Genomic DNA, 26,811 nt, shown 5'->3' with positions numbered 1-26,811 from the left:
AATCTACTTTTAAAAATTCTACCTGCTGTAATCAAATTATCATCTTTTTAAAAACATCAATTTACATGATACATGATATATCAATTTGTCTTTCATGCTTTCTCTGATAGATATAGATCAAAGACTCAAACATCTGGGTTGTACAAAATGTGTCTAAAACAATGGAGAATTATAGATTATCGTTGATTATCTCAACGAGAATGATTTTCTCGCTTGAGCTGGAACAGCGAAAGTGAGAAAAGCAATCGAGTTGAGATGACCAATGATAATCTGTTTATCGCCATTTTACCTATGACGACGTTGTCAATTTCAATGTCAATTTCGTTAACAACGCACGTGGCGTCCTTAGTTTCTAGCGATAATTTTTCCATCTCAAGCGAGTAGCATGATATGAAAATTATCACAAAAAAAGATCAAAGGAAAAATGCACAAAATAGCGATAATGCTCTATACTGAACATTTATATATTTGACCATTAGTTTCAAGTCTGGAAAAATGAGAACAGTCTTATATAAAAGCACTGTAAACTTCAACATGTGGACAATTATTCCTTAGATGTTTCAGGGATTTGGGTTGAAAACTGTAGGAAGAGTTTTATTCCAGAAAAACATTTCCTTATCTGACCACTCATACAACATCACCATACAATAAGCTTGTGTTGGACTTCAGACAACCCAACAGTTACCTTGTTTGTAGCAGAAAACAGATGTTCATCTGAACAAGCTAGCCATTTGGTATACAGATGTATTGAGTTTTCTCACTTGCAAAAAACATAAGATTTGAGTCAAGGTTTAGTTGGTTTCTTTGCAATATTCCACCCATTATGGGCCTTTATTACATAATTAAATTGAGAATGGAAATGTGGAATTAATGTCAAAGAAACAACAACCCAACCAAAGAGCAGATAACAGATGGCAAAAGTTATTGATGAAAGTGCCGATGAAAGTGCCGCTAAGGATATGACGACTCCAAATAAGTCTGATCAAAGCTAGAAATTATACAAAGCAGATAAAATCAATGTTGGGTAGGAAGAGTTCTATTCCAGGAAAAGATACCAACATTTCCTTATCTGACCACTCATACAACTTCACCATACAATAAGCTTCTGTTGGACTTCAGACAACCCAACAGTTACCATGTTTGTAGCAGAAAACAGATGTTCATCTGAACAAGCTAGCCATTTGCTTATACAGATGTATTGAGTTTTCTCACTTGCAAAAAACATAAGATTTGAGTCAGGGTATTGTTGGTTTCTTAGAAATGTAATCTACCCTTGGTGAGCCTTTATGGCATGATAAAATGAGAATAGAAATGTGGTATATATTTCAAAGAGACAACAACCTGACCAAAAAGCAGATAACAGTCGACTCAGGCCCCCATGGGTCTTCAATGATGCATTAGTTTCCACAAATCAAATACATACAGCATTCCAGATATTATTTTACACTCTTGCTACTACAATAACTATGTAAAAGATATATATATATATATATACATTGCTACAAACCTCCATTTAACTCTGTCACGACTTTATAATTGTTACATACTTAGTTCCTAAATACACTAAGCACTTACTTTCTGCTCTTATATAACAGTTAGTTATTATTGTTAAAGTAATGAGTTCATTATCCAACTTATCATGATTCTCAATCTATATATTTTAACTCCTTAAAATGTCACTAAGAGTCCTCCCCATTACAATATGTGATGTTACCTCGTCAGATTGTTATATAGGTTAAACAAAGGTGTCTTAAATATCTTAAGCCACTGTGGCCTGAGAATTATTCTGGTGTAAGTCTTTAACTTATACAATTCTATTAGAAACGACTAGATGATATAATAAAATATATAAAAAAGAAGATATGGAATGATTGCCAATGAGACAACTCTCCACACGAGACCATGCAAATGACACAGAAATTAACAAACAACTATAGGTTATCGTTTGGTGTATGGCCTTCAACAATGTGAAAAGACAGTCTCAATTACACTGAAGTTCATGGTTTTTCTTTGTTATGACCACCAACATAAAACAATTGTACAGTATAGTAATGAGTAATGTGAAAAAGACAGATGACATGATCTATATTGCCTTTAAGGGGGTACCTCACACTACAGGGAGATAACTCTGTAAAATCAGATAAACGTTTTAACTATGTTGTTTTGTTAAGGGATTATTAAGCTTTTCGATGATCAAAATTCACGTTTGTCAAACTGCTAAATATATAACCAGTGTAATTTTGTGATAAAATGGTTGGTTCAAATTTTTTGAAAATTTTAAATTTTTGTCACAGGGTCAAAGTAAATACTTTGTCAAATTTTTATGAAAATTAAACGAGCCAGGTTAATTTAAGTGAAGAAGTTGGGTACCATCTTAATGTGATAAAACCAACATGTAAAGATGGAAAACTTTTCAACAGTGGACTAAAATCAATTCTAACAAAATGTTAAATTGTTACATTTATGGTATTATGTTAAATAATAATTTTGATCACTAAAATTCCTTCCTCAATATTATACAGCAATGTCTACTGATTCTTTATAGTAAATTTAATTCGTTTAAGACTATCTTTGCCAACACTGTTAACCGATGAGAGATTACTTTTCATATTGTCAAAAATTTACAACATTCCACACTAGATATTGAAAATCAAAAGTAGAATTTAGTTAACCAATTACAGCAGTTCAGTGGTGAAAGGATTACATGTAGACTTTTAACTGTAGAGGTATTAGTATGAGAAGCATAAAATTAATGTATATAATTAAGTAACAAACTTTTCAAATATCAGGTCCTCATGGTCAGTTATGCTCCAAACTCCATATGAGAGTTATTTCCCCTTATATATCAAAATAAGTGAAATAGAAATATTGAAAAATCAGTGAAAAACACTTGTAAATCTGATATATCCTGACACAATAGCTGATATAAGCTATATCTAATGGAAACAGAATTAATCCTTAAATTGTCAAGTGTCAAATGAACAACTAGTAAACCATCCAAAAAACTCTGACAGAAAATCTGAAGAATCTGACAGAGAATTTGTGTAATTATGTCAGGTTCTAGGATGAAATAATATTTATGCATGTCTAACAATATACAATGGTATTTATTTTGGGTTAATGACTGGTTGTGCATGACTTAAGTATATTTCCTGCTTAACAGATGATAATTAGTTTAATTAGTGTCAAAGTAATTTCTAAGATTGAAGGTTTCCAGGCGAATATGGAACTTCAGGGAGTCACGGAGTTTGCATGCAATCATAATTTAGAAAAACAAATATTTCTGTTTCTATGTTAACTCTTCCCTCTGCAAGTATAACAGAAGAAAGCTGTGAAACACTTTTGTCATTTATTTCAGGGGTCTCACTAAAGCGAGTCCATGAGTCATGGACACATGAAAATCTGTCTGGACTCACCATTTTCAAAACACTGGTGAGTCCATAGATGCATCAAGATTGTAAAATTTAATATAAACTGAACACACATATCATCATTTTATCGGAAAAGTTTAAAAGTAATCTGAATTTAATGGCATTGCTTTATTAAGTCAAGGAGACTAAAATAATAATTCATATTATTGCAATAAAATATCTTCTTCTTAATGTTGGACTATCCATGACCAAAAAAGAATATTCTGTGGACTCTTCTTCAAAAATACTTAGTGATCATGATTGATTGATTGATTGATTATTGCTTTACGCCACATTTAGCACAAAAAGGCTATATTGCGGCAATAGTGATCATGAGAACCCGGGCTGCATATTACAAAAATTGACCCACTGCTTTAGTTTAAACATATTTATCTTTCGAGTGAATTGGGAAACAAGTTTTGCAACATTATAATCTCTTTCCACTTTGCGGGTGTGAGTGCTGCCTTGTAGCAGCATTAGCCTGCTCTTTTTCGAAATTTACAAAGGTGTCTTTTACATGCAGAAACAGTCAGCCATTTATCGTCGTCCCCTTCAAAAGGACTATCATTATTTTCTCTTACTCGCATATGGTGTCACCTCGCATACAGCGTCACCCCACATACGGTGTCAACTCATTGCTAAGACCAAACCCCACTATTTTATACAACCTGATTGAGTTGAAAGATTCTGCTGAAGCCTGGATATTCTACATTGTAAGTGACAATATAAGTTTTCATTCAATATTGATTTTATTCCTTTAAAACATATATTTTAATGTAAAGAAACAGGTTTTTTTATCTTTCAACCTGTAGAGTTAAAATTTTCCGAATATTTCAATTTTCCACACATACAGTAACAGTGCATCATTGTCATGTGCAGTTGATGCACTTGACGTTTATACATTTATCGAAGACAATGAACTTGTTAAGAATTGAATAGTCTAATTACTGGATATAAAATCAACAAAACCATAATGACAATACTACAGACACATGTGTTAGTGAGTCATTAACAAATCCATATATATATATATAATATTATTTGTATTATTTTTTTTGGTCTGTTTAGTATTAAATTTATATTAAGATCCATTTTGTTACATCTTGTGATTAATTTTATTTGGCAATTGCCAATGGCAGTCAGCAGGGTAAAAGAACATCAGTTGTTCCACCTGTTAGTCAAATGCGTTTTGTTTAAAATATATACTTTTTCACTTTTTTGGTCTGTTGGAAAATGTTTTTTGTGCTAATTTTAGATCCTTCTACAACGAAATTTGTTTTACATGCACACATATAAAAATTGCAGTTTTTATCCAACGCAATCATAGGTTTGAACGTTGTTTTTAATTTAGGCCCCCCTCTTAGGTCAGTCAGCAGGCCCTCCTTAGGAAAAGTTATGGATCCACCACTGTATCTTATTCTACTTGCTACCTTATAAAGTTTCTGATGTGTTTTTCATGAAATAGAAGAGTACTTTTATGTTCTATGAGTAATGGAAAAAGTATAATATTAAATGATAAAACCAAAACATGTTTTTCGTTTTTCATTTAAAAGAAAATATTGAAATATTAAACCATTTGCACAAAGGACATTCCACAATAACAACAATAAACCAATCATTTTCAAAACTTGAAATAATTCATTTGGTAAAATTAGAAAAATTAGAAACAACAAAATGACCAACTCAACAATACTTCTTTTATTCAAAATCAAGAAAATACATTTCTTTGGCCTAACCATACATTATAATCCTTTTTTTCCCACAAGAAAAACATATTTCAACCAGATGCTCCGCAGGGCGTAGCTTTATACGACCGCAGAGGTTGAACCCTGAACGGTTGGGGCAAGTATGGACACAACATTCAAGCTGGATTCCGCTCTAAATTTGGATTGTGATTAAATAGTTGACACAGCATAGGTTTCTGACACAGAATGAATGTATTCAACTGAACTTAAAATTTTTGTTTTCTCTTAGAGCAATTCACTATGCTGTTGAATATTAATCCTCTCAAAAAAATGTTTGAAGAAATTTTCTTTTTATTTATGAAATTTCAAATGAGAAAAATTTAACCCAATTTTTTAATCACATCCCCCTTTCCCTTAATCCAAAACTAATTTCAATTAAAATATTCTAATGGAGTTTGCAACAATTACTACTCATTTAAATACATCATAAAATATTAAGATGTAAAAAAACTGCTTGTTATCACTGAATGGTAAAGATTATTTAAATTTATCAGTTGGTAGTAAAAAGTGAATATACATAGTATATTGTATATAACAAAGATTTAAGTTGATTCTGGACAAAGAAAGATAACTCCAATTAAAAAAAATTCTTGCAGATATTTCTTGCTTACTATACTGGACAAAGAAAGATAACTCTTAATTAAAAAAAAATTTTCTATTTCACAATATTGTGAAATTAGATATTTCTTGCCATTGCACAATACTGTGCAATTGATAAGACTTGCTATTGCACAATACTTAATATAATAATTTTAGATCCTGATTTGGACCAACTTGAAAACTGGGCCCATAATCAAAAATCTAAGTACATGTTTAGATTCAGCATATCAAAGAGGCCCAAGAATTTAATTTTTGATAAAATCAAACTTAGTTTAATTTTGGACCCTTTGCACTTTAATTTAGACCAATTTTAAAACTGGACCAAAAATTAAGAATCTACATACACAGTAAGATTTGGCATATCAAAGAACCCCAATTATTCAATTTTTGATGAAATCAAACAATGTTTAATTTTGGACCTCGATTTGGGCCAACTTGAAAACTGGGCCAATAATCAAAAATCTAAGTACATTTTTAGATTCAGCATATCAAAGAACCCCAAGGTTTCAATTTTTGTTAAAATCAAACTAAGTTTAATTTTGGACCCTTTGGACCTTAATGTAGACCAATTTGAAAACGGGACCAAAAATTAAGAATCTACATACACAGTTAGATTCGGCATATTAAAGAACCCCGATTATTCAATTTTGATGAAATCAAACAAAGTTTAATTTTGGACCCTTTGGGCCCCTTTTTCCTAAACTGTTGGGACCAAAACTCCCAAAATCAATACCAACCTTCCTTTTATAGTCATAAACCTTGTGTTTAAATTTCATAGATTTCTATTTACTTATACTAACGCTATGGTGCGAAAACCAAGAAAAATGCTTATTTGGGTCCCTTTTTGGCCCCTAATTCCTAAACTGTTGGGACCGAAACTCCCAAAATCAATACCAACCTTCCTTTTGTGGTCATAAACATTGTGTTTAAATTTCATTGATTTCTATTTACTTTAACTAAAGTTATTGTGCGAAAACTAAGAATAATGCTTATTTGGGCCCTTTTTTGGCCCCTAATTCCTAAACTGTTGAAACCAAAACTCCCAAAATCAATCCCAACCTTTCTTTTGTGGTCATAAACCTTGTGTCAAAATTTCATAGATTTCTATTCACTTTAACTAAAGTTATAGTGCGAAAACCAAGAAAATGCTTATTTGGGCCCTTTTAGGCCCCTTATTCCTAAAATGTTGGGACCAAAACTCCCAAAATCAATACCAGCCTTCCTTTTATGGTCATAAACCTTGTGTTAAAATTTCATAGATTTCTATTCACTTTTACTAAAGTTAGAGTGCGAAAACTAAAAGTATTCGGACGACGACGACGACGACGACGACGACGACGCCAACGTGATAGCAATATACGACGAAATTTTTTTCAAAATTTGCGGTCGTATAAAAACAGTTCAAAGAGTAAAATTACTTAGAAATTTATTTTCTTAACTGTAAAAATGTAAAAATGATCAGAAGATTAATATTACTAACCATGCTTACATGTTGTTAAATTTCCTTGTGTAGTCAAACATTAATCTTCTCAAACAAAATATGTTGCACTTAGAGACTGGTAAAAAGATTTATTTATATAAACCTGCCTATCTATCAATAAAACAAATCAATTGAAAATTCAACTGTTTTTGATAAATACAGCTGTAAATCATAGTACTTTCTATTACTGTATTGGTTTTCCACTTACAATGACTTAACTTAGTATTGTAGTGTTGAGATAAAAATAAATTCTACAATGGTGTGACACATGTGTCTTGTTCAATATTAAGTTGACAACACAGTAAGAGCAAAAGAGTTTACAGACTTATAATTTCAATACTTAACACAAATAAATCATATGCCTAGCAGGAGCTATGAAATCCATTCTATCCTCTGTCATTGAGCCGATGCCATTACTTTTCTGGTTTTAACTATCCCATTTTTCATATATATATATGCACTTTTTAAAGCCGACTATACAAAATTGAGGTTTCTCATTGTTGAAGGTGGATGGTGATCTAACATTACTTGAATGAGAATACTTGCATCCACTAAATTGGTGTGTGGTGGCTTAAGTTGTAAATTTTGCCATGGGTGTTAGACTGTTGTGGCACTTTACCACATTATTTTTGTATGACAGACTAAGTTAACCATTATATAGCGAGGTTTTAACACTTAATTATAATAAACATAAAGATCTTTTTTCTTCACTCCCCAAATGTTTAATTTTAACTGCTGGCTTTACAGGAAAGGTAACTTTTGTCATTTCTGGTACATTGTATTAGATTTCCTATTACTTTTATTTAAGACACCCTCTAAGGCTCTTCCTTGCTCCGACAGTCAATGATGACCAATAACGTTTAGTCATATTGTTTTAGTTATATAACAAACACATTTTTAAAGTTATTTCAAAACTCAAATTAGTAGTACTTAAAACACACCTAGGCAATTTATCAAAAGTTTTCTTCTATTACAATGTATTAGAAAGTTTGAAAGGATAGATACTAAAAAATGTTGCGGCAGATACAATGTTTTACATAATTTCAATCAAAATAACCCAAAATATATACAAAAGACTATTATAAAAGAGTAGTCAGAACAGCTCTTAAATCAATACAATTAATATAAGAGATACATATGAAAAACCACTCAAAATGACATATATATCTAGTAACACTGTCTCACACAGATAATCAGGGTTCAAATAAATCTGATTGATTGATTGATGTTAGCTCTGCAGGGACTCTAGTGTATGTAATAAGCTAAACTGAAGGGATTAAGCAGTGTTTCAGCTTGAATCTTAGGGCAGAAGAGTGCTAGTTGTCTGAAAGGGCACTTTAGCGCAATAACCCAAATTGTAAGGGCACTGTTTGGCAGTGTATTAATAACCTTGAATACATGTATATATTGCTAGGCTCAGCTGGAGGACATTACTTGTATTTTTACCTTAATCAGAAATTAATGTGATCCTGGTGTTGGTTCCAGTAAGATTTTTTTTTTATCAAAAATAAGGGCACCAAGGGCGTGGCGCCCTTCTATTTAGGGCAGGCAGGAAAACTGGATTAAAGATGGCAAAAGATTGGCAAAAGGTGGTATTTTTAAATCCGAAATAAGGCAACCACCTAGGTTTTACAATAATAAAGCTTTCAGTGGCAGTGTGTTACCTTTCCTTTTCAGTTTTAATCTAGAGTTGTAATACAGTACAATGAGTATGTGATATATAAGGCATGAAGATAGTATTGTTACAGATCACTGGTCCGCTGAATTATCTATTCAGTAAAGGATTCTACAAATTAATGCAAGATGCAGTCATAGAATATATTATGGCAAAAGATGGTGTTTTCAAATCTGACATAAAGCGACCTTCATAATATTAACATTAGAGTTAATGTTCTTACAAGACTACATTTAACTTATGCAGAAAAACAAAATTCAATAACTAAGACTTTTGGATAAAAAAATTAAACAATAAACATGTTGACAATATTAATACAATTGGATTCCAATCTCCATTTAAAATAAAAACAATCCTATAATGGTCTGACATAAACAGAAATAAATCACACATTGTTTAAATACAAATATTTCTGCTACTTTCACAAAATCAATATATCCAATTAAAACATGTTTTGATTGTATTACTTGCAATTACAAGGTTGAATTTTAGAAGGATTTATATGTTATTCTAGTCAGACCTCAATTCAGATTCTAGAATTACCAAGATGATATTTCCTGAATATAAATAATTAAAGTTTTAAATGAAATTGAATTTCACCACATATCTTAACAGTAAAGGATTTATATATATTTTTCAGATAATTTGTACAGTCTTTTAACTGAGTAAAAGCTCACATAATGTAGCTATAATTTTGGACTTTGTTAGTTCCCTTGTCACCATCTTACAGTGTTTATATATCTCAACTTGTACGATTCGCTCGTGTATGTAACAATGTTTTAGATTTTAACGAGAGAAATTTATGTATTACTGAAAAATTATTACACCAGGGTTTTCGATATCACAAACTAGTCAAAACATTTACTAAATTTTATCATCGGTATAAAGACATCATTCGTAAATATAGCTCAACATGCAGACTTTTTATACGTTCAGGTATTTCACATCCAATTTTTTATGGAAATATTCTTTATAAAGCACAAAGGTGTCAGTATTCACCTCATAAACTTACAAAACCTTTGAATAGACTTATTAAGAAGGGATATAATTACGATACTGTTGTCAAGTCATTAAAGATTGCATATTTGGGCGTTAATATTGAGTCACTGATAAGGTCTTTGCGTCGGAACTAAACACATTTATTCTAAAAACAGTTGTTGGCATGACACAGGTTATGTTCTTCTCATATATGTTATGATGGTATGATACTAAACCCCTTACGGGAAGGATTGTGCCTGATGTTCATATGATGAAATCATAATCTTTCAGTCAGTTTAATTGAAGTCTGGAGCTGGCATGTCAGTTAACTGCTAGTAGTCTGTTGTTATTTATGTATTATTGTCATTTTGTTTATTTTCTTTGGTTACATCTTCTGACATCAGACTCGGACTTCTCTTGAACTGAATTTTAATGTGCGTATTGTTATGCTTTTACTTTTCTACACTGGTTAGAGGTATAGGGGGGGGGGGGGGGGGGGGTTGAGATCTCACAAACATGTTAAACCCAGCTGCATTTTTGTGCCTGTCCCAAGTCAGGAGCCTTTGGCCTTTGTTAGTCTTGTATTATTTAAATTTTAGTTTCTTGTGTACAATTTGGAAATTTGGTTCATTATCACTGAACTAGTATATATTTGTTTAGGGGCCAGCTGAAGGACGCCTCCGGGTGCGGGAATTTCTCGCTACATTGAAGACCTGTTGGTGACCTTCTGCTGTTGTGTTTTTTTATTTTGGTCGGGTTGTTGTCTCTTTGACACATTCCCCATTTCCATTCTCAATTTTAGTTAATACATATCAATTGGATAATACATATCTTTCTCAAAGTAAACTGTAAAATTCTCCATGCAATAAATATATGCACACCGAAAAAAATAGTTATTGATAAAAGTTTACAAGAATATCAATATTTGCACTTGTGTCATTTATAAATCATATTCATTAAAACTTCATTATATTGCGTTTATGTAAATAATCGACTGTTTTGAAGTTCATTTTGATTTTTTTAACTTCAGAGCAGACAAAATTTATTTCATGCATAATGTTTAAATAAAGATTTTGTATTTTTTCACATGTTTCATTTTTGAGGCCCTAATAATATAGCTAACTGTTAAGAGTGAGCCTAGGCTCAATGTTGAAGACCTTACCTTGACCTATATGGGTTTTCTTTTACAAATTCTGACTTGGATGGAGAGTTGTCTCATTGGCACTCATACCACATCTTCTCATATCTATTTTATAAGGCCAGAACTGGCCCTGCAGTTACATGCATCCATTCTCTGGTGGAAGTTGTCTCTTTAAAAACATACCTCATTTCATTATTTTTATATTCATCTATATAATCCACTTATATTCCACTTTAATAGTTATATAATTAAGAGTCATCTAATTGAAATTATCTAATCATAAACCTGTCTAGACCCAAAATTTCATCTTTCAATCAAATAATAATTATTTTGATATTTAAAATTCTTCAAAGGCTCATAATCATATCTATATAACCATATACATACTGGAAAACTTTGGTACTCTAATTAAATCTTTGCTTTGTTTTATCATGTTTATCAGAATATGTACATTGTTTTTTTCTCTGCACAAAATTAAAATAAATGTGTCAAAATGACGATTCAAGTCAGTTTCAACTGATTTTTTACATTCTTTTATGTATTGAATTGTTCCCATTTTGTAGTGTCAGCCTATAGCTATTATAGCTATACGATTTTGATCATTGATGAAGACGATATATATATGGTTTGTAATTTGACCAATAATTTTTTTCTGAAGCACTTGCTTTGGATAGTTGTCTCATCGTCAGTCAAACCACATCTGCTTAATCTATATAAAGTCTCAAATGAACAAAAAGATGTGTGAGATATTTATCAAAGAGACAGCAACCCAATGATTATAATCAAAAGTCATGATATTGTCTGACGGGAAATACAATATATGAATGATATGATTCACTTATGTCAGTGTATGGTCAAATTCTTATCCATCAAATTTGACCCTAACTATATATCTTATTCAATTTAAGCATACATGCTCAACAACAAAATATGTATATATAAGAACAACAAAAGCCAAGATGGACAATCTTTAAGCTACACAATGCATGGAGTTGAAAAAATATAAACATTGCAGGAATGGGTGCCATTTAATTAACCACTGACATGACCTTGCAAGACTGCAGATGGGCATGTGGTCCAAATAATTACAGACATTATATATATATATAGCATGTGCAATAGTATGAGGATTTTACCATTGCATTTCATAATGATTACAAAAGAAATGTACATCATACATCTATGCATAAATTGACCTAAGACCTGTATGAGAATTATATTGTGTATTTTACATGTATTGTTAGAAAAAATCAGTCTTTGACTTTGCTTTACCTGAGCTTCCTTTTTATATTTGACATTTTTTTTCTTCAAAACTAAACAAGCTGAGCAAATAAAAAATCATCTCCAACTAGGTCAAAACATCAATAGCATGCACATATGAAGCATATGACTTATTCTTTTCCGTAAATCTAATATGCCAATAATTATCATGATTTACTGTCAGTTTATCTACATAAACACATCATCATTTCAATGATGGAAAAAAATTATATTTAATAATGTGATAATGAAAGTTTATACCCTACCTTGTATTCTTAATGAAGTGAAAATAACGATATAAAACAGTTATTTATTACACATACTCCAACAGTGAATGTATTGTATAGACAATAGTTTATGTCCAGTTACTCAGGATGTGCAGTCAATTGTCCAAAGAATGTAAATGTACAATGAGACAGGGTAATGGATTTGCCAACAAGCTTATATCTACAGTATCATTCAACCACTCTTTAAAGATCGGACAAATATAATAACACAGGCAGCAAAGAATATTTGTTATTGAGCACAAATGTATTAGAATAACAAAACATCTAATGGATCCTGTTTATCTCATACTGAGTATCTACAAATAAAATTAACAAAACAATATTCTACCCTCCTCTTATCTACCAGAAATATATTTCTTAGTCAACATGGTCAATGTAAATGGTTCATATGATGACCTACAATGTACAAATAAAGCAAGAGCCAAACAGTATCTAAACTCTAATATAAATACCACTTTTCTCTTAAAAACAAACAATCCCTGCCAACTAACCTGTATCATTTTAAGCCATCCATAGAGCTTAAAGAAATCATGAAATCTAGTTGTTGTCCATAATTGAAAAATATAAGTTACCAAAAATATACATACTGTAAATTCAGAAATTATTGCATGCATTGATTATTGCGATTTAATCATTTTAGACTAAAATGTAAAATTCAATTTTTGCAATACTGAGAAAAATCCTGTTCAATTCGTATAAAAAATTTCAAAATGCAACTTTAAATTATTGTGATTATGACCCTGTCGCATTTTGGGCAATAATAAAAACCTCGCAATAATTTCTTAATTTAAAGTAGTTTATTTCCTGTGTGTCATTTCAACAACATAAAATTGAGAATGGAAATGGGGAATGTGTCAAAGAGACAACAACCCGACCAAATAAAACCAGATGCTCCGCAGGGCGTAGCTTTATACGACCGCAGAGGTTGAACCCTGAATGGTTGGGGCAAGTATGGACACAACATTCAAGCTGGATTCAGCTCTTAATTTGGATTGTGATTAAATAGTTGACACAGCATAGGTTTCTGACACAGAATGAATGTGTTCTAATGAACATAAAAATTTTGTTTTCTCTTAGAGCAATTCACTATGCTGTTGAATATTAATCCTCTCAAAAAAATGTTTGAAGAAATTTTCATTTTATTTATGAAATTTCATTTCAAATGAGAAAATTGAACCCATTTTTTTTAATCACATCCCCCTTTCCCTTATTCCAAATTAATCTCAATTAAATTTCTAATGGAGTTTGCAACAATAACTACTCATTTAAATACATCATAAAATATTAAGATGTAAAAAAACTGCTTGTTATCACTGAATGGTAAAGATTATTTTAATTTATCAGTTGGTAGTAAAAAGTGAATATACATTGTATATAACAAAGATTTGAGTTGATTCTGGACAAAGAAAGATAACTCCAATTAAAAAAATATATTGCTATTTCACAATATTGTGCAATTAGATATTTCTTGCTTACTATTCTGGACAAAGAAAGATAACTCTTATTAAAAAAAAATATTGCTATTTCACAATATTGTGCAATTAGATATTTCTTGCCATTGTGCAATACTGTGCAATTGAAAAGACTTGCTATTGCACAATACTTAATATAATATTTTAGATCCTGATTTGGACCAACTTGAAAACTGGGCCAATAATCAAAAGTCTAAGTACATGTTTGGATTCAGCATATCAAAGAACCCAAAGATTTCAATTTTTGTTAAAATCAAACTAAGTTTAATTTTGGACCCTTTGGACTTTAATGTAGACCAATTTGAAAACAGGACCAAAAATGAGGAATCTACATACACAGTTAGATATGGCATATCAAAGAACCCCATTTATTCAATTTTTAATGAAATCAAACAAAGTTTAATTTTGGACCCTGATTTGGACCAACTTGAAAACTGGGCCAATAATCAAGAATCTAAAAACATTTTTAGATTCAGCATATCAAAGAACCCAACCGATTATTTTTTTGTCAAAATCAAACTAAGTTTAATTTTGGACCCTTTGGACCTTAATGTAGACCAATTTGAAAATGGACCAAAAATTAAGAATCTACATACACAGTTAGATTCCGCATATCAAAGAACCCCAATTATTCAATTCTTGATGAAATCAAACAAAAGTTTAATTTTGGACCCTTTGGGCCCCTTTTTCCTAAACTGTTAGGACCAAAACTCCCAAAATCAATACCAACCTTCCTTTTATGGTCATAAACCTTGTGTTTAAATTTCATAGATTTCTATTTACTTGTACTAAAGTTATGGTGCGAAAACCAAGAAAAATGCTTATTTGGGTCCCTTTTTGGCCCCTAATTCCTAAACTGTTGGGACCTAAACTCCCAAAATCAATACCAACCTTCCTTTTGTGGTCATTAACATTGTGTATAAATTTCATTGATTTCTATTAACTTAAACTAAAGTTATTGTGCGAAAACCAAGAATAATGCTTATTTGGGCCCTTTTTTGGCCCCTAATTCCTAAACTGTTGAAACCAAAACTCCCAAAATCAATCCCAACCTTTCTTTTGTGGTCATAAACCTTTTGTCAAAATTTCATAGATTTCTATTAACTTAAACTAAAGTTATAGCGCGAAAACCAAGAAAATGCTTATTTGGGCCCTTTTTGGCCCCTAATTCCTAAAATGATTGGACCAAAACTCCCAAAATCAATACCAACCTTCCTTTTGTGGTCATAAACCTTGTGTTAAAATTTCATAGATTTCTATTCACTTTTACTAAAGTTAGAGTGCGAAAACTAAAAGTATTCGGACGACGACGACGCCAACGTGATAGCAATATACGACGAAATTTTTTTCAAAATTTGCGGTCGTATAAAAACAACAGCAGAAGGTCACCAACAGGTCTTCAATGTAGCGAGAAATTCCCGCACCCGGAGGCGTCCAACATGCACAATAATTTCATTTTCCTGGAAACCTGTTACATCTCAAATTCAGACATGTATATAACATAACTGATAAACTGTCACATGCAGAAGACAAAATATCTAAATAAATCTTACAGTTTGGTGTATCCACTGTCTTCAATATAAGTAATACACAATATAGTCCTTGTCTATCCTGCTCCGTAATCTGGATTCCAATAAATAATTGTCACCAATCATGGAATATAACTGTGTCATTCTAACACTTTATCACATCTTCTAATATTTACATATGACCTGTTAACACAAAAATCAATACATTATCCACAAATATATATATAGATACTTATGTTTCACTCATTAAATATATCAAATCTTCAGATTTCGTTAGAATTTCCTGCAATATCAAATTATTAATTATTATTACCACCTGATTTTATTAGTCAGAATTTCAAGTTGAGCTGTAATCAAGTTTCAACATATAACAGTAAATCAGATCTTTCTGGTTCTAAATTAAGGCTATCATTCAACATCAAAAGATTCAAGTCTAAAATAGGTCAGAAAAATTAATTTCTGTACAAGTCTATGTATCTATGCTTGTATAAGCGCGTAGCTTTGCTTTGTAATCATTATATAAAAGGATACATGTATGTGCTGTATATGGATCTACATTTATAGCAGTGTGACAGCAACCCAACCATAATAAAAGAATATAAATATTACATGTAATGGGACCATCAGACACAGATTGTAATGTATAGTTCAGATACAGTTGGTGTTTCTAATTTAAAGTGATTTAGCTGAGCACTTCTCTTTATATTTCATTTACTTTTGTACTTTAAAATAGAAAAGCGTTTTTACCATGCATTTGCTCCTAAAAAAGGAGATCCATACATTTTAGTACAGGAGTAGAAAAAGAGATACATGTACATGTTGTACCTTTTTTGTCTTTCTGCTAAGTTTTGTGGATTTCAAAATGCATACATAGATATAGGAAGATGTGGTGTGAGTGCCAATGAGACAACTCTCCATCCAAATAACAATTTAAAAATTAAACCATTATAGGTTAAAGTACGGCCTTCAACATGGAGCCTTGGCTCACACCGAACAACAAGCTATAAAGGGCCCCAAAATTACTAGTGTAAAACCATTCAAACGGGAAAACCAACGTACATGTGTACCTACCTTATGGATCATAACAAAAGTACATGTAGCATTAAATAAATGGGAATAAATACATACTGAATAAACATGATAAATGGGGAATGTATTGTAGCTCTTATTGTGTGAATGTGAACTTAGATAAAACTAAAGTTGTCCATTTTAGGAACCTTTCTGTTCAACAAACATCTAAATACCTTTTGTTAAATTATAATACAGTACAAATAGTATCTTGTTACCAATATCTGGGTCTACTGTTGACAGAATATCTCGATTATAAGGAGATGGCTAAAGCAGGAAAGCTGTAGGAAGGTTTGCAAATGGAGCTCTAATTATTATATAAGTTTATTAATTGTTAAATGTAAAACACATGGTGGTTTCCAGCACAATACATTTTGTACCTTTACAACATTATTTGAAACTTTGGTCTGTTCAGTAATAAGCTACAGTGCATCAATTTGTGGCATTTCTCTTCTTGTATCAACGTTGTCCAGAACAGAGCTATCAGGTTTTTTATGGGTGTTGGCAAGTATACAGGGACATGGGCTGGAGACCAACAAGTGTAAAACAATGGACATGTGTCTTTAGGCACTCAGGGCAAGATGACAGAATAAATTATAGTTTTCAAATGGTTACATAAAAATGCTGTAAATAATAAGAACATGAAGAAAAAATTATTGATTTGTATACTAGCAAATGACTAGTATTGATCATGTTGATAGTGTGCTGCATAATACATAAAATAATATTGTTCTTATTAAAATTGAGAATGGAAATGGGGAATGTGTCAAAGAGACAACAACCCGACCAAATAAAAAACAACAGCAGAAGGTCACCAACAGGTCTTCAATGTAGCGGGAAATTCACGCACCCAGAGGCGTCCTTCAGCTGGCCCCTAAACAAATATATACTAGTCCAGTGATAATGAACGCCATACTAATTTCCAAATTGTACACAAGAAACTAAAATTAAAATATTACAAGACTAACAAAGGCCAGAGGCATGAACAGATTGAAAATGTTTTATTTATTTAATAAATATATTGCAGAATGGCAAAAGAAAATTTTGTTACAGAGTAATGCAGTAACCAACATTTTGTTGTAGTACATGTAGTAAGTCTTTTTCTTTTAATTTACACCATGCTTGTACTACTTACACAGAGTCGACTTTTTTGTGTACAAATTTAACTGACTTGTCTTTTTTCATTTATACATGTACATGTATTTAATATGGACCCAGAAAGACAATTATGTAAATATAACGGAATTTGATGAGACTGTTATTAAAGAGAGAGGGTTAGCGCTATAGAACCAGGTTTAATCCACCATTTTCTAAATTTGAAAATGCCTGTACCAAGTCAGGAATATGACAGTTCTTGTCTATTCGTTTTGATGCGTTTTATTATTTGATTTTGCCATGTGATTATGGACTTTCAGTATTGATTTTCCTCTGAGTTCAGTATTATTACGATTTTACTTTTTACATGTATCAGATTCCTTGAGAATTTTTTTTATAATTTCTTTAACAATTTGATAATTCAATAACAACAAATTTATCAGAGTTTCAATGTCCCCCTCGTTGCACATATTTTTTATTTCCAAGGGGCTTTACTTTTTTTCAAAAAAGTCAATGGTCCTACAGTGTACATTATAAGTTTTATAAAACTCTGGCAAGAAATGTATCCATGAGAGCACTAGCAATGCTTTGGCCAGTTTCCATAATTTAATATTGAATCCCTCTTTTGCTATGTCTATAAAACGTTGTTTATCCACTATTATTATATAATACTTGTCCGAGATATTGCTAATATAAACCTACATGTACATGTATAAAAATCTTGCAAGAATGTATACCCTTTATAGTCATGATAGTCCTTGAAAAAAGCCATTTTCCACTTAATAAAATATTTCCAAGGAGCATAACTATTCTTTCAAAAATTAGATCCTCCACCAATAATGACAATATTAAACTTGCCTTAAATATTGCTCTAATTAATTATAAAGGACAACATAAAAAGTCAATGATGGATAAAAAAAAAACTTAATTCACATAGTTTTTTTCATGGACTCTTACATTTTGTAAAACTTTTAGCAATTTTTACCCCCATACCGAACTATTTGATTCATACCTGCCAAGTTTTCAACATGCCCATGGGGATTTTGCGTGCAAGATGGCTGACATACTCCAAATCAAAGAGCTGAATAGCTCTGAGGGGAAAGACGGCCCTTGTTTCTATTTAATTATGTTTTTGGAAAGGGAGGGTATCTTTTGATAGTTTTCATATGAAGAATGAAAAAGAGAACAGCTAGAACATGTAGAAAGGTTGACAATATTGAAATCAATTGTTGTTTATGTAATTTCATTTCCTTAGTTTAGGATTCAATTTGGACCAATGAAAGAGATCTGCATCTTCTAAATCTAAACATTTGATTAAAGTTGATAGCTAATTATAAAACTCAACTGAATTCTGTCATTTCACAACAACTACAATATTTTCTGAAATCTTGATTGTGTACTACTGAACTGCAGGCTCGGGCCATTTTCCATTTTTTGTGACAGTTCTCTTGGATTTTTAGGTTTTTTCTTTAGAAAGTGTGGACTGAAAAATCTATTCAGTTTTAAATTTCCAATGAATTTTATGAAGTTCGGAGTTATAACTCTCATCACAGGGAATCAGGTACTAATAAAAAAAACAATATGAGAGATGTAAACTGTGTGAAGCTTGTTTCCAAATCTTAATTTTGAAATATTTGTAAATAATAAATATGTTTAAACTACAAAATGCAAATTTTTATTATTTTGTTTTTACCATTACAATGATCATGTAGGTACACAAACATTTAGTTTTAATAGAAGACTACTTATCCAATGAAATGTCACATTTGAAGTGTTTAAAAACATTAACTTTTATTTTAGTGGATAATTACTCATCAATTGAGGTGCTCCTGAATTGGAAGAAGAATCTCAGAATTTTTACAGAAAAAAATGGTCTCATTAATTAGCGACAAGAAGAATTTTTAGCGACAAGAAGCGACAAGAAGAATATTTTTTTCTTGTCGCTAAATAGTCTTCTTGACTCTTCTTGTCGCTTCTTGACGCTTTTTGTCTCTAATTAGTGAGACCCAAAAAAAGTAATAAAGTCGTTTCTTTCCCCTGTCTCATGTAACCCCACGATCTTTGTTTATTTTGAAAGTTATTGACCTACAAATTAAAGTATTGCATGTTGATGTTTAAATCATCTACAGTAAACAATATTATGTTTAGATTTAACAAATACAAATTTGTAATTAGTGCACGATCTCTAAGAATGATTTAAATAACCAGTGAACTGGTGAAGGATATCCCTGCTTCTTCCAAGAATGACGTCACTATAAAATAAAATGTAGGTTGGATATATTTAGAATATCTCGTCATACTAATTTATCCGGATTGTAAAATAAACGTAAATAGTGTAAAGGAGAGTTCAAGATACGATAATTTCGTGAGAAACAGAAGGGAAATGTGTAAAAAAAGTGTTTAAAGTCAATTACTATTCATTTCTGAGTCTCCTTCTCTTCAATCTAAGTAAGATTTGTTGGGGGGTTTTCCACACTATAACATGTATAAAAACAAAATGAATGATGTGAGGGAGTGTCACTCTGGTCAACCCCATAGGGGATTGACGGCTTGAGGCCGTCTTTCCCCAAAAACCTTCAAGGGGGCCTTCAAATACAGTGTAATGTTGTTTTTTTTGGCTTCTTCATACTTTTATAAGCCTCAATTCATTGTAAAATTAATTGTTTTGTTAAAATTATGGACATAATTGCTCTTTAAAAATTTCAATTTGGGAGCCTCCATGGGAGAAATCCCCCGCAAATAGTGACAGTTGGCAGGTACATTTTTATGTTAATTTAATATTTTTTTCATCCTAGTACATTGATTTTTTTATGTCCTCCCTAACCTACATTTGTACAATGTAAACTGCTATAGTATAAGTTTTATAAAAATCTTGCATGAATTGCACCTGTGATAGCACTCTAAACAAGACCGGATGTACAACCTGAATTTCCATGTGCCTGGCGCAACTTTTTAATATTCAGTCTCAGGGGACAATAATCATGATATTGATATATATAATAGCCTGTCTGTTTCAAGACATAATAATTTTTGGGGAAAGACAGTCATGACAGTAGTGATGGGATACTTCTAACTGGTAAATGATGTTAATGGCATGCATAATTGTCAATCTTTGCGGCGAGAGACATGATTAAAGAAATTAATATAAGCGCAATGGTACATGTACATTTTGATTAAAAATTCATATCCATACTACAGCACTAAGCAGTGTCTTTATGCTTTACATGTATGTCAGTGGCGGATCCAGAACTTGACCTAAGGGGGGCCGCTCCAGTCATGCTTCAATGATTCCCTATATAATCAACCAAATTTTTCCAATGAAAGGGGGGCCCCGTCCTATTTATGTAAATGGTGCACTAAGAGTGTGGCCTCTGCGCTAAAAAGGCACACAGAGTGTAGCCCTTTCAGAAATTACCTAGCCTTTGGTGAGTTCCCAAGAATAAATAGTCAATAATGAGTCTATGTGCCATAATGTGGACTGGTGGATATGTCATTTTGAAGAGATTTTTGCTTAAAATCATTTTTTAACGTTATAAATGCAATTTTTGGTTAATTTCCTTGTACCAGACAATGTAAAAGGGCTTCAGTATTTTGATTTGTTATGCCCTTCATGCACAACGTAACTGAAAGAAGAAGAAACATTAAAAATGTAATTTTTACCTGCTAGCGGTTTATTGACAATTTAGAATTCACTGCGCAAGTGAAGACGGAAGTGATCTTGACTTCCTGTAAACAAAGAGGTTTCCAAAGGGTATGTACTTGAAAAAGTTATTTATGCGGGAAATTCAAGTTTTCTTTTTACAGAATTCTTTTTCATTATTTCAGGCCATTTACAATAAAATTAATTTTCTTGGTACATCTCCATGTGAAAAAAAAATAGCAAATCCAAACAAACTGGGAAAAAACAACAAATATAATGAAACTTGAAATTAATTTAAACTGATAAAATAAGAGAGCAAAAGTGCAAAACTGTATAGAAAAAAAAATAATAGAAAAAAAAACTGAATTAGTTAATACAATACTGATTACAGAAATGAACAATGTAAAAACGTCATTGTTTACTGATTTTTATATCAAATCGGGGATCAGAATATTTTAAGGGAAAAAACTCCCCTCCCCTCCCCTTTGAAGTAAAAATAGTTGTTCCTTTGAAGTTAAATAGTTGTTCCATCAAATCACACTTTTATGAGAATTTTACATAATTTACAACCGTTATATTTTAAAACACAGTAATACCCGTTAGTTATCGCGGGCATACGATACAGTTTTGAAGGTCCGTGTAACACTTATCAATTCAAAGTTTTAAAAAGTTTTGAAATTTTGGATTTTTGGAATTTTGGTCAAAGTTTTAAAATATCAAAATTCCAAATTGTGTAAAAGTTTTGAAATTTTGAAATTTTAACCAAATTATTAAAATATTAAAATTCTTAAAATCGTTTTTACTTTGGAAGTTTAGGAATTTGACCAAACTTTTAAAATACTAAACCTTAGGTGCAATTTTGATTATTTCACTTTTTGAAAGTTTGATTTTTTTAAATATTTGATTAAAATATCAAAAATAGAAAGGGGCAAAAAAGTCCGTGTAACACTTATCAATTCAAGTTTTAAAAACTTTTGATATTTTAGATTTTTGAAATTTTGATCAAAGTTTTAAAATATCAAAATTTCAAATTGTGTACAAGTTTTGAATTTTTGAAATTTTAACCAAATTATTAAAATATTAAGATTCTAAATATCGTTTATAAATTTGATAGTTTAGGAATTTGATCAAACTTTTAAAATACTAAACCTAACGTGCAATTTTGATTATTTCACTTTTTGAAAGTTTGATTTTTTAAACTTTTGATTAAAATATCAAAAATAGAAAAGGGGCGACAAGTGGGGGTACCTATAAACATTGATGTAAACACGGCTCTCATGCGCGTAGCTACGTTTACGTCAAAACACCCGGGCCGGGGCCGTAACTAGCCTCTTGTAATTGTGAGGCAAAATATATTCAAAAATTTTGGGCGAGGGGTCTGGGGGCCGCTTAAGGCCCCCAGAAGCTCTGAGCGAATTAACGCAAAATCGTGCATTCTGAGCGTTTCTCGGACTCTTTCTTACATTGAAACATAATGAATTTTTAGCTATTTTTTTCCGACAATATTCTGGTCTCAAAGCAAAAACAAAGATTCATTGTAATTTAAGACTTCAAGGCTTTTAGGTTTTAGGGACACCATTAAAAGGCCGATATGTAGGATGAAGCAAATATCGTAATTCTCATAATCATCAATACCAGATCTGTCTGTCTGTTCTAGTCTTGTATTGTGCTTAGACTTTGGGTATTTTAAATGACTAGATTAAAAATATAGTGACAGTGCAGTATTATACTTTAATATAAACAGAAGATGTGGTATGATTGCCAATAAGACAACTACCCACAAAAGACCAAAATGACACAGACATTAACAACTATAGTTCACCGTACGGCCTTCAACAATGAACAAAGCCCATACCGCTTAGTCAGCTATAAAAGGCCCCGATAAGACAATGTAAAACAATTCAAAGGAGAAAACTAACGGCTTTATTTATGTAAAAAAATGAAAGAAAAAAAAACAAATATGTAACACATAAACAAACGACAACCACTGAATTACAGGCTCCTGACTTGGAACAGGCACATACATAAATAATGTGGCGGGGTTAAACATATTAGCGGGATCCCAACCCTCCCCTAACCTGGGACAGTGGTATAACAGTACAATAAACAACGAACTATAAAATCAGTTGAAAAAGGCTCAAACTCATCAGATGGACAAACACACAAGTAGACGTGGCCGGGTACTTATACATCCCGACACAAAAAGACACAATGAACATATCTGAGAGTACTCGCAGTTATCTGACAGCTAGTTCAAAGCCACTAATAACTAATAAAAAATCATGCATTTAAGTACTAAATACTTTTTAAAATATACTGCTTAAATCGACACTAGGGACCATCTTGACCGTGTTTTACGGTATTAGTGATTCTTATTGTTGAAGACCCTCAAGCAACTTTCAAGATAAAGAACAGGAATAAAAACTTTGACTATTGAGCATTTGTATTTTTTCTATGCATTGATAATCTGTGGGATAAGACCCGTGCACGTTTACTCCATATTTCTTTATTTTCTGTTTAAGGGTCTGAACACGACTTAATGCAAGTTTAACAGGGCTTCAATGTAAAAGATCATATAGCAATACATTGTTGGTTTCTTTAAATTATTTGATACCAGGAATTGGGTGGCCTTACTTTAATTTAAACCATGTCAGCAATCTAGTCTTTATCTGCAAAAAAAACCCAGTTTTGTATTCTTTGAAATCAAATTCAATTCCCCATGAAGGAACGACCATTTTTATTATGTGTCCAGTCAGCAGTAGAAACGTATAGTCTTAAAATATTTTCTCGCATAATATCTGGACATCAATGGACATGCAACATCGCAAAATCTGACGTTTACAAATGAAAGTTAACACCCAGACTATAGTAATACAGTATAATTGGACAATAAATGAACAATTTTTTTTTTTTTTTTCTTTTTTTTTTTTTTTGAAATTTCAAACATGAGGCATTTGCCTCATTTGCCTCAATGTTGTAACGGCCCTGCGGGCGTTCACTTGAATCTGGTAAAAACTAAATATTATTGAAAGAATTGGTTAACAGTACATCAACCTTCTTAGTCTTTCTTTTATGGCTTGTTATTTTGAATGACAATATTGGTGTCATATTTATATATTTGTTTCTTTTTTAAAGCAATTCCTTGTAATGTACTTAGATTCGAATGAATTGTAACTGTGTAGATGTATGTTTAGTATGTGGTTACAGTTTTAAGATATCAATATTTTTGTTTAACCTTCGTATGATTTTACGATAGCTGGACAAAAACTGTTTATGGTCAAAGGAGTATCCAGCGCATCATGACTAAATTATACATGATAAATTTTCCGTAAGCTGCCATGCATACAAAAACCGTTAGGTATTCATCACATTCGCACGAAACTTTATTCATTACCCCTTTCAAAACTTCATTCTCTGTTCAATTTATGTTTGGAATCCACTGTTACAAACCCTCATTCAAACCAATACAAACTACAAGCTATAATTTCGGATATTGCTAGTCACAGAATTTTCAAGCCAGTTCGCATTGGAAAAGATGAAAAAGAGAAAAGATCTTTTCTAAATCTTTCCTTTGCCAACAAAGGTCTCGATGGCGTCAACCTAGGCAATATTCTTCATCATAAATTAGTTCAATCGAAAATACCTCCTTATTTCAAAGACCAGTCTGTACCAATAATTTCTTATACCTATACCAAACCTATTGCAACTAAAATTTTCAATTACAAACACGTTTTGCAGGATCTCGATATTGACGACTTCAAGTCTAAACCTCCTGATTGCACTTGTGCTAGTTCCCAATTCACATATAATCCTGCTGGCCACGTTATTACCGGTGACCTTAACATTGTTAATAACACTTCTCCACGAAACGTGTTATCGAAAGGTCCGAAATATCGTGAGACTAAATCCATCAATTGGAAATACAACTTTAAAATTTTGATGGATTCAGTCGAGGATTATGCCAGGCAATGAGCTAAGCAAGAGAAGGAAGACGTAGACACTCTATCCGAATGGATTAAGGCAGTGAGGTCGTTAATACAAATCAGAATTAAGAAACTGAATGGGTCCATCAATGTCCATGCTACGTCAATCTTCAAAGATCCAAATGTTGCTAAACACCTATCTGACCTCCATGATAAATATGTTGTTGTCCCCGCAGACAAAGCCCTAAATAACATCGTTTTTGTCTGTAAAAGTCATTACATTAATTGCTTGATTAACGAATTAGGTATAGACAATTCACTTGGAAACCCAACATATACCCTCACGACACTTACCAAAGAGTAAATCCTGGATAATCATAGGTCTGTTCTTTGTTCCTTTGGTATTTCAACCAAAGATGAAGAACTGGATCTTCCATCACTGTATTGGATACCTAAACTACATAAGTGTCCTTACACACAACGGTATATTGTTGGATCTTCCAAGTGCTCCACGAAACCTCTTTCTAAATTATTAACATCTATTTTATCAGCAATCAAAGACGGGCTTCAAAGTTATTGTGAAACTGCCTATTCTAAAGGTGGCGTGAATCAGATGTGGATACTTAAAAATTCCAAAGATCTTTTAGAGTACATACAATCTAACTTTCTTTCATCTTGTAACAGTATTAAAACATTTGACTTTTCTACTCTTTACACAAGTATTCCACATTCCAAACTAAAAGACAAATTAAAAGAGTTAATATTACTTTGCTTCATAAAAAAGAATGGCCGACGTAGATACAAGTATCTTGTCTTAGGGAGGGATAAATCATACTTTGTAAAGAATCATTCTGATTCAAACAAAAAATTCTCTGAAACCGATATTATCAAGATTCTTGATTTCTTGATTGACAACATATTTGTTACGTTCGGAGGACGTGTTTTTCAACAGACTGTCGGCATCCCAATGGGAACAAACTGTGCCCCTCTACTTGCTGACTTGTTTCTTTATTATTATGAGGCTGACTTCATGCAGGAACTTCTTAGGAAGAAAGATAAGAAGTTAGCAATTTCCTTTAACTCTACTTTCCGCTATATAGATGACGTTCTTTCACTAAACAATTCAAAATTTGGTGACTATGTGGATCGCATCTATCCCATCGAATTGGAGATAAAGGATACTACAGATACAGTTAAGTCGGCTTCATATCTTGACTTACATCTAGAAATTGACAATGAGGGTCGGTTGAAGACAAAACTTTACGACAAAAGAGATGATTTCAGCTTTCCAATTGTGAACTTTCCATTTCTAAGTAGCAACATTCCAGCAGCACCTGCATACGGGGTATATATCTCCCAATTGATACGATATTCCCGTGCTTGCATTTCCTGTCATGATTTTCTTGATAGAGGGTTACTGCTCACAAGGAAGCTATTAAACCAAGAGTTCCAAATTGTTAAGTTGAAATCATCCCTTCGTAAATTTTACGGACGCCATCACGAGTTGG

The 26,811-nt window shown here is 31.9% G+C and overlaps 1 protein-coding gene across 3 annotated transcripts in view; it reads right to left on the bottom strand.

The window, feature by feature from the left end:
* Positions 1 to 21,446, bottom strand: part of LOC134693067 (calmodulin-binding transcription activator 1-like) — a 90,426-nt gene extending 68,980 nt beyond the window's left edge. For all 3 annotated transcript variants that reach the window (XM_063553772.1, XM_063553771.1, XM_063553774.1), the window contains exons 1-2: positions 21,401 to 21,446; positions 15,602 to 15,760 (exon numbers count right to left, since the gene is read on the bottom strand). The gene's annotated coding sequence lies outside the window, so the exon portion shown is untranslated. The remainder of the gene's footprint in view (positions 1 to 15,601; positions 15,761 to 21,400) is intronic.
* Positions 21,447 to 26,811: the final 5,365 nt, after the last annotated feature.

This window comes from Mytilus trossulus, chromosome 12 (genome assembly GCF_036588685.1).
Source record: "Mytilus trossulus isolate FHL-02 chromosome 12, PNRI_Mtr1.1.1.hap1, whole genome shotgun sequence".
Lineage (NCBI taxonomy): Eukaryota > Metazoa > Mollusca > Bivalvia > Mytilida > Mytilidae > Mytilus > Mytilus trossulus.
This window is presented reverse-complemented; position numbering and strand designations above follow the sequence as displayed.